General features: G+C 43.9%; 1 protein-coding gene across 17 annotated transcripts in view; it reads left to right on the top strand.

Moving 5' to 3' along the window:
• clasp2 (cytoplasmic linker associated protein 2) overlaps window positions 1-14408 on the top strand; it is a 145329-nt gene that overhangs the window by 3780 nt on the left and 127141 nt on the right. The window lies entirely within an intron of this gene.

The following is a 14408-nucleotide window of genomic DNA, read 5'->3' as shown; positions in this document are numbered from 1 at the left end:
TGTGCACTGTGACTGGAGCGCTTCAGGATGGAATCCACTGCGAGAGTCAGTCTGTGGCCAAGTCCCAGCCTCCTCCCACTGGCATCCGGTCTGTCTCACGTCTCCCAAAGGAGGATGAGGCTCTCCATCACCGTCTGTTACAGTAGCGTGTGCAGATTGTACGGCACAGAGACAATAAGCATTTGGGCTAGCTGTCAACTCATTAGAAGTGTATTATCTCTACGATCCAGCAGGATCCAAAAGCCCTCATGTCAAGGATTCTGTGTTTTCTTTGAGGCTAGGCTTGTACCGATGTATTGGCACGATCTAATTAAGCACCGAATATTCGTCCGCAGAAAATATTCGGCAGAAAATGGCTAAAAATGCATTTTTGGCCTATTCGGTTTCGGCCCGAATCATAGGCAGAAAATATATCACCGAATAGTGTATGCAATTAATGCATTCAAAAGAGCTGAATAAATGTTTTATGGACCCATAATACTGATCATTATTTAAGTTAAGTTTTACCATGACCATTTATTTGCCATAAATCAGGTAGCTTTAAGGTACGGCCATGACAGCAATGGTAGGAAAAAATATATATAATATTAATCATATTCGGTATTCGGTTTTTGGCCAACTGTTTCCTATATTCGGTATTCGGTTTCGGCCAAGAATTTCCCTTTCGGTGCATCCCTACTAATTATTGACAGATCTGCAGATAGATGGGGGCACTTGGTTATTGATCTCGGCCAGTAATTTAATACCAGGGTGTCCTTGACTAAATGTTGTTCCAAATATTTGTGACCCTGTCTACTGAATTCAATCTGCTGGATGTTGCTGAAATCGGCTGGATAACTTTACTTAAAATGTCATCAGCAACGTTAGTGTTTTGTAGAACAGGTCTCGTTTTCATATTTAGCTGCCGTTGGCAGCTGTAAAGGCTGTTTAAAAGTCTAGCATTGATATGGGAGCTTATACTTGAATTGGTCATGTAGGACCAATCACAAATCTCAGATCACCAGGTACTGGTCTGCCAATACTTTTTTACTGTAGAATAAAACTAAACTGGGTACATTTAGTCGCTATGGGCCAAAATACCTCAGGTATTGACACTAACGGTTGCCCAACTGCCTGTGGCAACTGGCAAGTAAATAAAAGGTTCGGGGAAAGTTTAATTTTCTTTCAGGTTTCCCGACAAGCAAGGGCATTCCGTCTTCATTGAATTTGAAGAACAATGTTACCTTTTTTGCAACTAGCTGTTGCAGTCATACTGGTTTTTGACGGGCACCAGCCCCTCAAAAACCTCAAAAAGCTATGTGGGTCTGTGTGAACACAAACATTGGCTTGTGATTGGCTGATCACCCCATAGCGATGATTTGATTGGCTGAGCAAAGTACACATGAAGATAAAAGTGAGTGAGAAAAGTGAAGACGCTAAAAGTGATTGTCCAGAATGACTTTTGTGATGATTTGATTGGCTGAGCACGGAATGTGATGTATGATGATTATAAGAGCGCCCCTCACTTCACACAAGTGTGATGTTTCTGTCGACACTCTACAGTTAATATCGATTGGATTTAACATTAATTAATTTGCTCTACAGTTTTCCTATCATTTCATAATGGAAACTTTTGGGCAAGTTCCTCTGAGACCTTGGTGTCAACCCCTGTTCTATAGAGCGGTGCAGTCCCGCCCCCTACCAGGGCACAGGAAATGATTCCCCGTTCATTTTCCTCATAGACATTTCAAAAAGTATTTATTTAAAGACCTTTTAAGCCTCGTACAAAGCCAACTCGAGTTGTGAGAAATCATGAACACAATTTTTCGAGCCGAAAGAAAGTTACAGAATTTCTGTAACTAAAAATAATAATCAATTGGAGTTGCAAGGCAACAAATAAAACGTAGCGTCTGTCGACTGGAGCTCATATAATAAATGCAAACCAACTCCCGTTGGCATTAAAAAACAAAACAAAACACAGATGGCACGATTTACATAGATGGACACAAGACATGCATTATGATAATAAATACAAGCCACCTGGCTGGTGGACGGCTGTGGGAGAGAGGTGACCCATCCTGAGGAACTAGTCCAGCTCATCACAACATGTGGAGTGGAGGGTGTATGATACAGCTTTATGCATCTCATGAAGCCTGAGTTATGTCTTTATGCACCGGTGCCCGGTGCGCTGTTTGCTGTTATGTGTTGCGTGAGCTGTTGTGGTGTTCAACACCAGTGCACAATAAAGTACCGCTATAAATTGGGCCGGGGGTGGTGGTGGCTCAGCGGTAGAGTGGCCGGATGGCAACTGCAAGGTTCCCAGTTCGAACCCGGGCTCCCCCAGAGTTGGTGTCGAAGTGTCCTTGAGCAAGACTCTGAACCCCTAATAGGCCTATCTCACAGCCCGCTTTCCACGCCCACTTCCGGTAGATAGTGGTGTCATTTAACATTAGCATTTACACGTTTTTTTCTCTGGAGATTCTAAGTACATTTCCTAATGTAAAAATGTGACAGACCAATATTATTATGAAGCAAACAAGATGGTAAATCAGCTCGAACAGATAGAACAAACCTTACCTTGAGAAAACAAAAGTTGTAGACTTCTTAAATTACCTCTGTTAACATGTAGCGTCTATGGAGTGACGTCACGCTATCACCACTAGCCCCGAAAGGGGCCGTATTAAGGGGGCGGGGAAATTCTGTGAGATAGGCCTATTGCTCCTGATGTGCTGGTTGGTGCCTTGCATGGTTTCCTCCGCCATCGGTGTATGAATGGGTGAATATGGGTGAATATAATGCACAATCTATGTAAAGCGCCTTGGATAAAGGCGCAATATAAATGCACCATTTACCATTTATGTGTGTCTGTTCTTTTGGTGGTTCTCTTTTTTTTCGTGATGCTTTTGGTAATGGGTTTATATAAGGTTAACACTCATGCTGAGACTATCAGCCTACTACAGTGCATTTGATTTAAACATACCATAGCCTATTAGGAGTGATTATTATCTACAAAGAAATCTATGCCTACTTTATCTCAGAAAGAATGTGCGGAGAAAACAACTTCATATCTTCATATTGAATATCCGTCTGTGAACAAGGAAGTTGAGATAGAAGTTGTTTTTAAGTGGATTCTGGCCGACTGTCAACCTAATCTATGACTGTCACACTGGCAATCTTCAGGGAATATGAACGAGTACTGAATTTATAACATTACATGTTGTTGCCCGTTTATCGCCCATAAGCAAACACTGTCACGGACGGTAAAGTAATGAAGTTGGATATAAGCCTGTCCTACATGCACTTAAATGTATAGTATAGTTTTCATATCTGTGTATTACTATGGCTGTCATGATGAATACTAATGACAACAACAACAACCAGATGTTGTAAAAATGCAGCTGCTGAACTTGTTCCACCCAACCCCCTTTTCACACTTGAAAACTCAACCGTGCGCCAAATCGCCAATGGGCTTGAACTTGACCGACCTCAGTTGCCGGCCTGCTTTGTTGACTGCTCCTGTGAGCTCTGACTGCACCCCAAAATATGCACACACCCAGCAGATGACTGCCCCAATGGGACCCCTACTGTTATCGGCCGGCCATCGGTCAGATGTTGTTGCTGATTTAAGGTCTTACTAGTTTCTGGAACAAACTGCCTGATGGCCTCTTTTAATAGCAGGCATCCTTTTCTTTCTCAGGCCTTTGGATGGGTGGTTAGTCCAGATATATACTTCATTTATGTGTTAGGGTTAGGGTTAAACGTATGATTGGAATTGGGATCCTTTTAGGATGTTTTACGATTCCAGTCGATTCCCTCTTAACGGTCCGATTAATTTCACGATTCCTAGGGGGTTCCAAATGGACCTTTTTAGGTCTGTAACGGGTCCATTTGGTTCCATTTGTACACTCTCAGAGTTTAAGAACCACCAGTCCAGTATTGTAATTGGATAGCAGATATTTTAAGTCCACATACCAGCTGACAGTTGTGTGACACGGAATCGGTTCCAAATGTGATGGAACCGATTCTGGTTCCTCAATGTTGGATCTGGTTCCTCCGGTTCCGGATGATCCCAACCCTAGTTTGGTGTTGTATCTTATCTATGATGTGTTGATGATGGAAGTGTGTTGGAGGGGTATGGTTAATGTGATGGACGTGTGTTGGAGGGGTACTATGGTTACTGTCATTTGTATATGCTATTTTTGTACATACTTTTTGTCATCCTTTAGTGAATCAGTTTGTCTACATCGTTGAAACGAGCTACATAAATACCATTGTTATGACATCATGACTTGGTAAATGTTGGACTTTGCTTTGCTGTTGGAGGGGTTTAAATAACAAACAGATCATGTTAATGTAGTGCTTTGCTGTTGGAGGGGTTTAAATAACAAACGGATCATGTTAATGTAGTTCACCAACATGTGTGAATGCCTCTTTGTTCCACATTATGAAAAGATATTTGTTTTCTGAATTGCTGGGCAAACATAATTAAGCAATTAAGCAATCTCCCCTTTCATGGCCTCAGTAAGGCTTCTGTTTGCTTTTCATGGTCTCTCACGTAGTTTTTTTTTGTTGTCGTCTTGAATTCAGCGTTCGTCTTTTAAACTCATGAGCTCCTTAAGCCCCTCCAGAAAGCCAGGGGGTGCCGGTACACGGTATGCGCATTAAAGTGCTGCTAAGCCCCTCATGCACACACAGCGCTTAAGTTCCTCTCAAAGCCCTTATTCATTGAGGGTACGGTGAAAAAAAAAATCCACTTGGGTTTCTTTAGGTGAAGCTCAGCACAGCACCAGGTTACAATGCACAGTTGTGTGTGTGTGTGTGTGTGTGTGTGTGTGTGTGTGTGCGTGTCTGCAGTGTACACTGCGAAATGGTGAGGGACCGTTTTTTTACATTCTGTTAAATTTACACTCAGTGTTTTGTGCGTTGGGTTGCTGCTGCCTGGCCACCAACCCAACACTCAATCACAGACTCACACCAAGGTCGGCAAGGTCGCTGCCTGGCGTCTGGCGCTGAATCATAGTGTCCAACTGAGCCACTGATGATATGTATGGGGGGGTGTGTGTGTGTGTGTGTGCGTGTGTGCGTGCGGCTGTAAGACACTGGACCGTGTCTCAGTGCCTTAAACTTTATCTGCAGTTAGTTATATTATGTACCTCTCAGTATTTGTGACATTTTGTTTTTATTTATCTTAATGTTCTGTAATCGGACGCCTGCACAAAAGGTTAAGGAGAAGCACCGGCGAGGCGTGGTAGAGTGCAGATGCGGTCATTCGGGTGAATAATTTCCCCCTCTCTGACACAGTAGTAAATAAATGCCCACATTTCCCCATCTGTGTGTGGATATTTTTGGACGAATGAATCATGGTAGTAAATTAATGTTTCGTCCAGCAGCTCTATATTTATTATTTACATTTGTCTGTCTGCGCTCATTCCTAATAAGCCGTTGGGTTCGACCGCGGAACAGAACCGCCTCTCTTCGCTTATTCTCGCCGGACGACAACAACATCCACAGCTTCTTGTCTTTCCCTCTAGCCTTATTCATATACTTTATCGTATGCCGCTGTCACATGCTGAAAATAGCTGATCTACAAGCTTACAACGCGAGATAAGATATTTTCAGTGTGCGACACAGCCGTACATTAAAGAGTGCACATTAAAGGTTCACCCAGACCGAGCTTCCCGGTCCTCAAATTATTGGCTCGGGAAACACAATAAATCCATGAATTCAGAAGGCTTCATGGGGTGTGTAATTGATAGAAAATAAGTAATGTTTTGGGTGAACTACTCTAAGCACCTCTCTCTCTCCCCTGTGTGGAGGTGAACATATGGTCATGAGCACAATGTTTGTTGTTTCCCTTCAATCTCTCTCTCTCGCTCCACACGTCCCTCCTCCTCCCTTCTTGTCCTCTTGCCATCTCTGTCCTCTCTCCTCCATCCATCTCCTCATCCTGCGTACCTCGCCTCCTTTTCCCCTCGCCCTGTTCCCCTCCTGCTGCCTCTCTCTCTCTCTCTCTCTCTCTCTCTCCCTCCCATCATAAATGAGGTCAGTATGGTGGAGTCATCATCATATCGACCCAGAGCTCATGTTTCTAATCCAGGATGACTCTTTCTCCAGTTCGTCCCCCCGGCCTCCTCCTGCTTCTTCTCTTCTTGGCCTCCGTCTTGGCCTTTCTTCTCTTCATCGTCTCTCTCCTCTCTGTCTGTGGTTACCTGGCTCGTCTCTCCTCCTCTCTCTCATGACTAAAATAGGGAAGAGGCTTTGCTGTGTAGTCTGTAGGGGACAGAGCAGAGGGAATAATGTTTTCAGGGATTTTCTTTCTGTGAACCGCCGGCGAGCCGTGCTGCCAACATAAGCATTCCAGGAGCTGCATGGGATCTGATACTAATCAACCACGCTGTGGAAAAACTCCCTTCTGCACGCACGCACGCACGCACGCACGCACACACGCACGCACGCAGTTTGTTAGTGATGTTAGTCATGACATACAGTAGGACTGTCGACCTGTACATTTGCGAGGTGATGTGACATTAGAGGTGACATCACAGTACTTTAGGACCAAAACGCATTATTCAATCTTCAATCAATTCTTTATTTCAGACCCAAGGGAGATCCATATCACAACAAAAACACATTACAATAAAAAACAATACAATCGTTTTTTCTCTGAGATTTCCACAGTGATACAAATGCAACACTCTACCCTTATGCTTGATGTCTTTATTTACTGAAATCCGACTAAAGGCTTTTTTCGAGCGATGGAAATAGCTGGTGGTTTTGTGCTGCCTCTCTGCGGTACTCTCTCTCTGCACCCTGTGAACACAGCAGGAGGCGGGTAGGGTGGAGAAGCAGCGAGAGCAACATAAAATAAATAAAATATTAGATTGCGTTATTTTGTCTTTTGCAGAGCAGAAGCCTAGCCCTCTACTAGTGTCTGTACTCTGTACAGTACAGTATGTGTCTCTGGAGCAGCTGCACTATTCTTCCTTTGTTGTACATTTTGAAATAATTGACTCTGTTGGGTTGAAACCTCATATGTCCAAAATGCTTACTTTTCAGGATTCAAATACAAAAAGTAGCAGATCGACAAGGAAAAAAACACTACAAATTTAAAATATGGACATAAAAGGTTTCTGCCTTGACAGCAAAGGAAGTACATGTTCTACTGGAAGCCAACGGAGGCTCTGAGCCGAGCGGCCCTAAACCTGGCCTAAATATGGAGTCATACTTCATAGGTGTGTCATACAGTCATAGATGACTGACGTCACAGCATGGCCAGTGGCCACAGCCGTTCCCTTGTGGATCTCTTTCGATTTTCTAGTTTATTTCATTGAAATGTACTTCATAAATTATAGCTAGCTTCTCTCTTCACTCTCTCTCTCTCTCTCTCTCTCTCTCTCTCTCTCTCTCTCTCTCTCTCTCTCTCTCTCTCTCTCTCTCCAACTGGTTAAGGCAGATGGCTGGCCGCCCACCTAGAGCCTGGGGTTCTGTTCAAGCCGGGTGTCTTCCCGTTGAAGGGGAGTTTTTCCTTTCAGCTGTTGCCAAGTGCTGGCGGGAATGGTTGGGTCTCTGTAAGAGTATGGTGGTGTTGACCTGCTCTATATGAAAACTGTCATGAGACAACTTGCTGCTATGATTTGGTACTCTATAAATTAAACAGACTTGACTGTGGACATGGTTAATCGGCACAGAACATCCTGTTATATCCTATCCGTTAAACACCTCAGAAGGCTAGTGACAGGTGCGTAGGGCATATATTAAAAAGGGTCTCTTAAAAGGTCCCGCACACTGCCAGACACTTGCCAAAATGTTGCTCTTTATTAGGTCGACGTTTCGGTCGATTAGACCTTCATCATTCAGGACAGACAATGGTTTGTCTGTCTGAATCGACCGAAACGTCAGCCTAATAAAGAGCAACATTTTGGCAAGTGTCTGCCAGTGTGCCTTTTTAATATCCTGTCTTTTATCATTTGATGATGATGGACCTGAGGTCTGATGATCCAGTCTAGGGTTGGGATTCGGAACCTGATCCAATATTGACGAACCGGAATCGGTTCCAACTTCCATCACATTTGGAACCATTTCTGGAATATGTTTCCTGTTACACTGTCGCAGCTGGTATGTGGACTTCATGTCTGCTATGCAATTACAATGCCAGTGGTTCTCAAACCTTTTTACATTTCCAGGACCATCATAACATTACTCTAGTGTACAAATGGAACGGGTTGATTTGGTTCCTTTTGTACACTTCTGAGTTACACTACAGACCTCTAAGGGTCCATTTTGTTCCATTTGTACACTCTCAGAGTTACAGACCTGTAAGGGTCCATTTGGTTCCATTTGTACACTCTCAGAGTTACAGACCTGTAAGGGTCCATTTGGTTTCATTTGTACACTCTCAGAGTTACAGACCTGTAAGGGTCCATTTGTACACTCTCAGAGTTACAGACCCGTAAGGGTCCATTTGGTTCCATTTGTACACTCTCAGAGTTACAGACCCGTAAGGGTCCATTTGGTTCCATTTGTACACTCTCAGAGTTACAGACCCGTAAGGGTCCATTTGGTTCCATTTGTACACTCTCAGAGTTACAGACCCGTAAGGGTCCATTTGGTTCCATTTGTACACTCTCAGAGTTACAGACCTGTAAGGGTCCATTTGGTTCCATTTGTACACTCTCAGAGTTACAGACCTGTAAGGGTCCATTTGGTTCCATTTGTACACTCTCAGAGTTACAGACCTGTAAGGGTCCATTTGGTTCCATTTGTACACTCTCAGAGTTACAGACCCGTAAGGGTCCATTTGGTTCCATTTGTACACTCTCAGAGTTACAGACCCGTAAGGGTCCATTTGGTTCCATTTGTACACTCTCAGAGTTACAGACCCGTAAGGGTCCATTTGGTTCCATTTGTACACTCTCAGAGTTACAGACCTGTAAGGGTCCATTTGGTTCCATTTGTACACTCTCAGAGTTACAGACCTGTAAGGGTCCATTTTGAACCCCCTATAGGAATCGTTAAAGGGAACCGTAAATTAATCGGACCGTCAAGAGGGGGTGCATACTTAGTTTAGACTAGTCATTGGTTAGACATGGGTTAGGTTTAGGTGTGCTGCCCCGTGGGAGGTTAGGTTTAGGGTGAGGGTTTGAGATAGGTTGTAGTTGTAGGACTAATGACTGGTCTAACCCAATGACTAGTCTAAACCAAAAACTGTCTAAACTAAGTACTGCACCCGTTAAGAGGGAATGATTACAGAACCGGAATCGTTCAAATCCTAAAGGAGCCCAAACACTAGTCCAGTCTCCACCAGACTCCCCACAGGTCAGTTGGATGGGGATAAGTTAGTTGAGGGACAGGGAGTCCATGATGATGATACAATACAAGCACTAATGTCACATGCCCCGTTTCACTTCCCTACTCTCGTCTCACTGGAAATACATTATGGCCAGGCGGAAAGAAAACAATCCAACAATGGTGTCTTGATGAATGGTGTTTTATTAAGTGAATGGAGGAAGTGCCTTCTCTAAGGTGCAGCTTGGCTGAGGTCATTGCTGGGAGGACCCGTTGACCTCAGGTCGGGTAGTACAACTCAAAAACATTGTTGACCTGACATATTGGAGTTGTGTATAATATATGGCCCAGGCCAGTCCTTTAGTCCACAAACTATGTTCTTTACTAAGAATTGTTGTAGATTAAATAATCTTCCAAAGATGATTGATTGACAAAGTCTTTCAGGGTGAAGTGTTGAGAATTTAAATGTATTAAGAAGATTCAGCAGAGTAACGGCACACCGAGAGTAAGGAACAGGCCTCCTTGCCTATTCCGGCAGCCCCTCCGGGCGCAAGCCTATAGTAAATGGTTATATAAGGATCTTCGCTAAAGATAAGGGCGACACACAAATAGTTACACAAGTACACATTCGCTGCCATAGTGATGGTAAGCATGGAGAAGTCAGGTCAGCTGTTAGATTGACAACTGCAGTTGGAGTCAGAATGAGTACATTGATGCTGTGAAAAGTGCCTCTAGTATTGACTGTAGATTGACAAATATAGAATAATACTATTATAATTGGCAATCTATTTGATATTCTAAAATAGCCATAACAGAATACACAATGAGACAATGAAAGTCATTTAGTTTATTCTAATACGTACAAGCGAGTTTGTTGGGCTATTTTGGGCAAAAAGATTGATTTTTGTGTAATGTGATTCAAGATGATGAAGTACAGCTGCAACTCAAGTCTGTTTCAGACGAGTATAAGTGATTAAGATGCATGAGAGCATGAAAGAGTGTCATGATCTAATCCCCAGTGGACTTGGAAAGGAACCCATTTATATGGCTGCGTGCTGCTGCACCCACTTAAACGACTGAACTCGGAGAACTTCTATTTTTTCCCCCCCGAAAATGTTTTTAAGTGCAACAACAGCAGTGGTAGGAGGGGAAGATGAGAGAAGGTGTTGTCACTCATGAATGATGATGGCACAAAGCACGTCTACAAAGCATTCAGCAACATGACGTACACACTCGCAGACACATTGCCGACCGCGTATCATAACCTCATCATTCCCACAGGCCCAACATTGTACCATACACGCATTAACAGCTACAGCCATAGTGAAAAATTAACGACTGTGACATTTCTATAATGTGATCTGAAAGCCTTGGGGAGGGAAACCTTTTGTTATGGTATCCATTCCATAGCAACACGTGTGTCATTGGACCCTAGGGTGTAGTAGCTGGCTGTTAAACATGGAAGTATAATAAGGGTGCTTATGATCCGTGGTGGAAGTGTCCTTGAGAGCAAGGCACTGGACCCCTAGGCCCTAACCTCTCCTGATGAGCAGGGCTTGGTGCTTTGCATGATTGAACTTGAACTCCAGCCTCCATTGTTTGTGGTGTGTCAATGTGCGTTTGTGTGAGTGGGTTAATGAAATGCACATCGTCAATCAACTAGCACTCTGGAGGAAGACTATGGATATAGAAATGCTCCATATACCGTTTATGTATCTATACGTTTCGGACTGTGGGTTTAACCCAGTTTGTTAGCATTATGTTATGCTTTAGCTATTGAAAAATTGCAGATCTACAAGCTCATAGCGCGCCACTCGGTGGCGCGCTATGAGCTTGTAGGTCTGCAATTTTTGAAAAATCGAAGAACGACTCACATGGAAACAGCTTTTTCAGAAAACTGATGTAGAAGACATTTTTAGAATCTGATCTCAGGTCAAAATGGGTTAAATCACACGGACCCTAGCCTAGTAGCCTTCCTATTCTGTGCATGTCATTAGCCGATCTAAAATCACATGCGGGTCTGCTATTTTAGTCAAAGAGGTTTGGTGTTGAGGGAAGGATGGAGAGGATCAGGTACAGAACCCAGCCTGACCCGGTCAACACAGAGGATCAGGTACAGAACCCAGCCTGACCCGGAGAGGATCAGGTACAGAACCCAGTCTGACCCGGTCAACACGGTAATGTATCGTCTCTGTCGGGTGGAAACCTCATATGTCCAAAAGATACAAAGCTGTTACTTTTCACGATTCAAATTCAAAAGCGGCAAAAGTCTTAGATCTACAAGCTCAACCAGGGCTCGACAGTGCGACTAGGTACTCGCATTTGCGAGTTAAAATATCACTGTGCGAGTTGTAAAATTCACTTTGTAGCACCGGTGCGACTACAGAATTTGACCATTCAAAGACAAGGCTCTACACAGCAAGTGCACATTCTATAGTCGCGGTTCTGTACCTACATTTATATTTCTATAGTACGGCGGTGTCGTTCGCCAAAAAGAGCAGATCTACAAGCTAACAACGTGTCGAGGCTCAATGCGGCGTTCATTTGAAGATCTGTCCCTTTTTCTCCCACCGCCCGCCCCTCCATGTGTTGCTTCTCTTCCCTGTCAGCAGCGGAGCGAACGCAGCGGCAGCAGGATAGCATGATAGCACAGAAGGAGTTGCTTGGACCCCGACACGTTGAATACTAAAGTTATTTGGAAAGTTTAATGTTCAAACATCACTCGATATAACTTTTAACCAAACGTGGGTGAAACAGCGTGCGGCCGTGCACGCAAAGAGTGCACGTGTGCACGGATTCTACCAAAACAACCCTCGCTCAGCACCTCGCTTACAAAAGCGTGTGCGCAGCGCAAATGATAATACGAATGACCGACTGGGCTGGATACATATTACGGCCGGGCTCCAACGGGCGCGTCAGCGTCGCGTCTCCGTCACCAGGGGCGTAAGGTTCTTAAAACGTCAGGGGGTGCTCCCCAGCCCCGCCTCCCAGCCCCGCCTCTCTCCCCCCCCCCCCAGACGCGGGGAAAAACGTTTTTTTTTTTTTCTTTTCGTTTGGTACTTTATTTACAGTTTGCTATTGAACACAGTGCGCTTTCAGTTCACAACAAACACATTAAATTGTTTCAAGGTTCAAGGTTGTGCTTTATTGTTACATCTTGTGTACAGGTACACGTACATAAGAGTAAAACTTATTTTTGTTTGGCTTCCTTCAGACAATGCAGCAGCAATAATATAATACGACAATATAATACAATATAATACGACATCAAAACAGCAAAACACAGCAAACAAAAAAGAATATAGAGTGCAAAAAAGAGCAAAAATATAATACGACATCAAAACAGCAAAACACAGCAAACAAAATAGAATATAGAGTGCAAAATAATAGCGTAATTGTGGCCGTCGCCCTCCGGTGTCGAATCGGCGGGGAATCATTCTTTGTTTCGGTACGCCCAACTCCCTTGCTGCTGCAGTTGTCTTTTCCCAAAGTGGCTGGAAACCTTCACGAAGAGACGTTATGTCTCCTCTGAGCATGTCCAACTTGTCTGCAGCTTGCTGGAGGTGCAACTCGTGGCTTTGGAGAGAAGCGTTGACTGTTTCCACTCGTGAAAAAAAAGTCAGCATCATTTGCAGGGAGAAAAAGGTGGTAAACTTCTTTAGCAGCGAAAACAGGCCACCGGCCTTCGTAGCTGAGTTGTCGTCTGATTGATGCATAGCATCGAGAAAGTCCAGGATTGCACTGTAGTTGGAAAGCACTGCTTGTAACGACGCCGCTCTCACGGTCCAGCGTGTTGGGCACAGAGGTTTCAACGCCGGCGCATCGTCGCAGCAGAACAAAAGCCACCTTATTAGCATTTGAATGAATGAATACCTGTTCGCCCAGACAGTGGCCCAAGCACCTAAAGGTGTGTGGAATGTGCCTACGTGTCTTGTTTTTGTTTTGACTTCAGTGTTGCCACATTGTGTGAGAGAAATAAGCCAACCCACCTCCAAAAACCAGGGAAGGGGATCTAAAGCCCTTGATTACGTGACAAAATGAGGGGATATCTCAGTGGGTGCTATTTGGCTTATTAATTTTTCAGGGGGTGCCCAAGCCCTCAAGCACTCCCATAGTTGACGCCGTTGTCCGTCACCGTCAGGGAATGTTCCCTTTTTAATCAATGAAGGGTGGCTCCACTGCCCGCGTTGACGGAGACGCGACGCGTGCATTAAAATTGAACCGGTGCGTTTTTTGACGCGACGCTGACGCGACGCAACGCGTCCGGTGGAGCCCTGGCGTTAGTCAGTAGCCTGCATAACGAGCGACGGAAAAAAGGCAAAGATCCCCCCACCACCTCCTTCCACCACGCCGAGGTGTATATGTACGATGGTCTGAACTGAAGCAGTCAAAGCCAAGGAGAATGTTACAATAATAATTCACCATCGAGTAGCCTGCGCCCTGCACCGAATCTCACACGATAGAACAGCAGGATAAAAACGTATAGAAAGTCTGTCTGTCTGTCTGTCTGTCTGTCTGTCTGTCCATCCATCCATACATGAGCAACATACAATGAATTGATTATCCATCCATCTATCCCTCTATCTATTTGCATAACAAACTAATTGTATATCAGCATCAAAACAAATTGATTATATAGATTATATAAAAACAAACAAATCCAGATGAATATCAATATTGTGATCATTCCTGAAAGATATTGTGATACAATATTTTTACATATTGCCCGCCCCTACCTCATATCACTGTATTAAAGAAAAATCACACCCGTGTGAACTGAGTGGTGTAAGGTCTTATATAGCCTGATCAGCTGTGGTCTGACGTAATGTCTCATTCCGGCCAATCACAATGCACCATGCTCATTTTTTACAGACAGACAGACAGACATACAGACAGTAAACTAACAAAGCCAGTCGTAGGAGTGGTTTACACCACTCAAAAATCACACCTGTGTGAAGTGAGGGGCGCTCTTATCATCATACATCATCATGAATCATCTCATACTGGCCAATCAGAATGCCTGATTGGTTAGCTGATTTGCTCGTTTACATATGACATACATTGTCCTTTCAATGTCAATGGCGTTTAATGTTTTGATGTTTAATTTACGTCATATTTAGCAGAAGTTTGACCTAATTTCTCCG

Source organism: Electrona antarctica (assembly GCF_951216825.1).
Source record: "Electrona antarctica genome assembly, chromosome: 15".
Lineage (NCBI taxonomy): Eukaryota > Metazoa > Chordata > Actinopteri > Myctophiformes > Myctophidae > Electrona > Electrona antarctica.
This window is presented reverse-complemented; position numbering and strand designations above follow the sequence as displayed.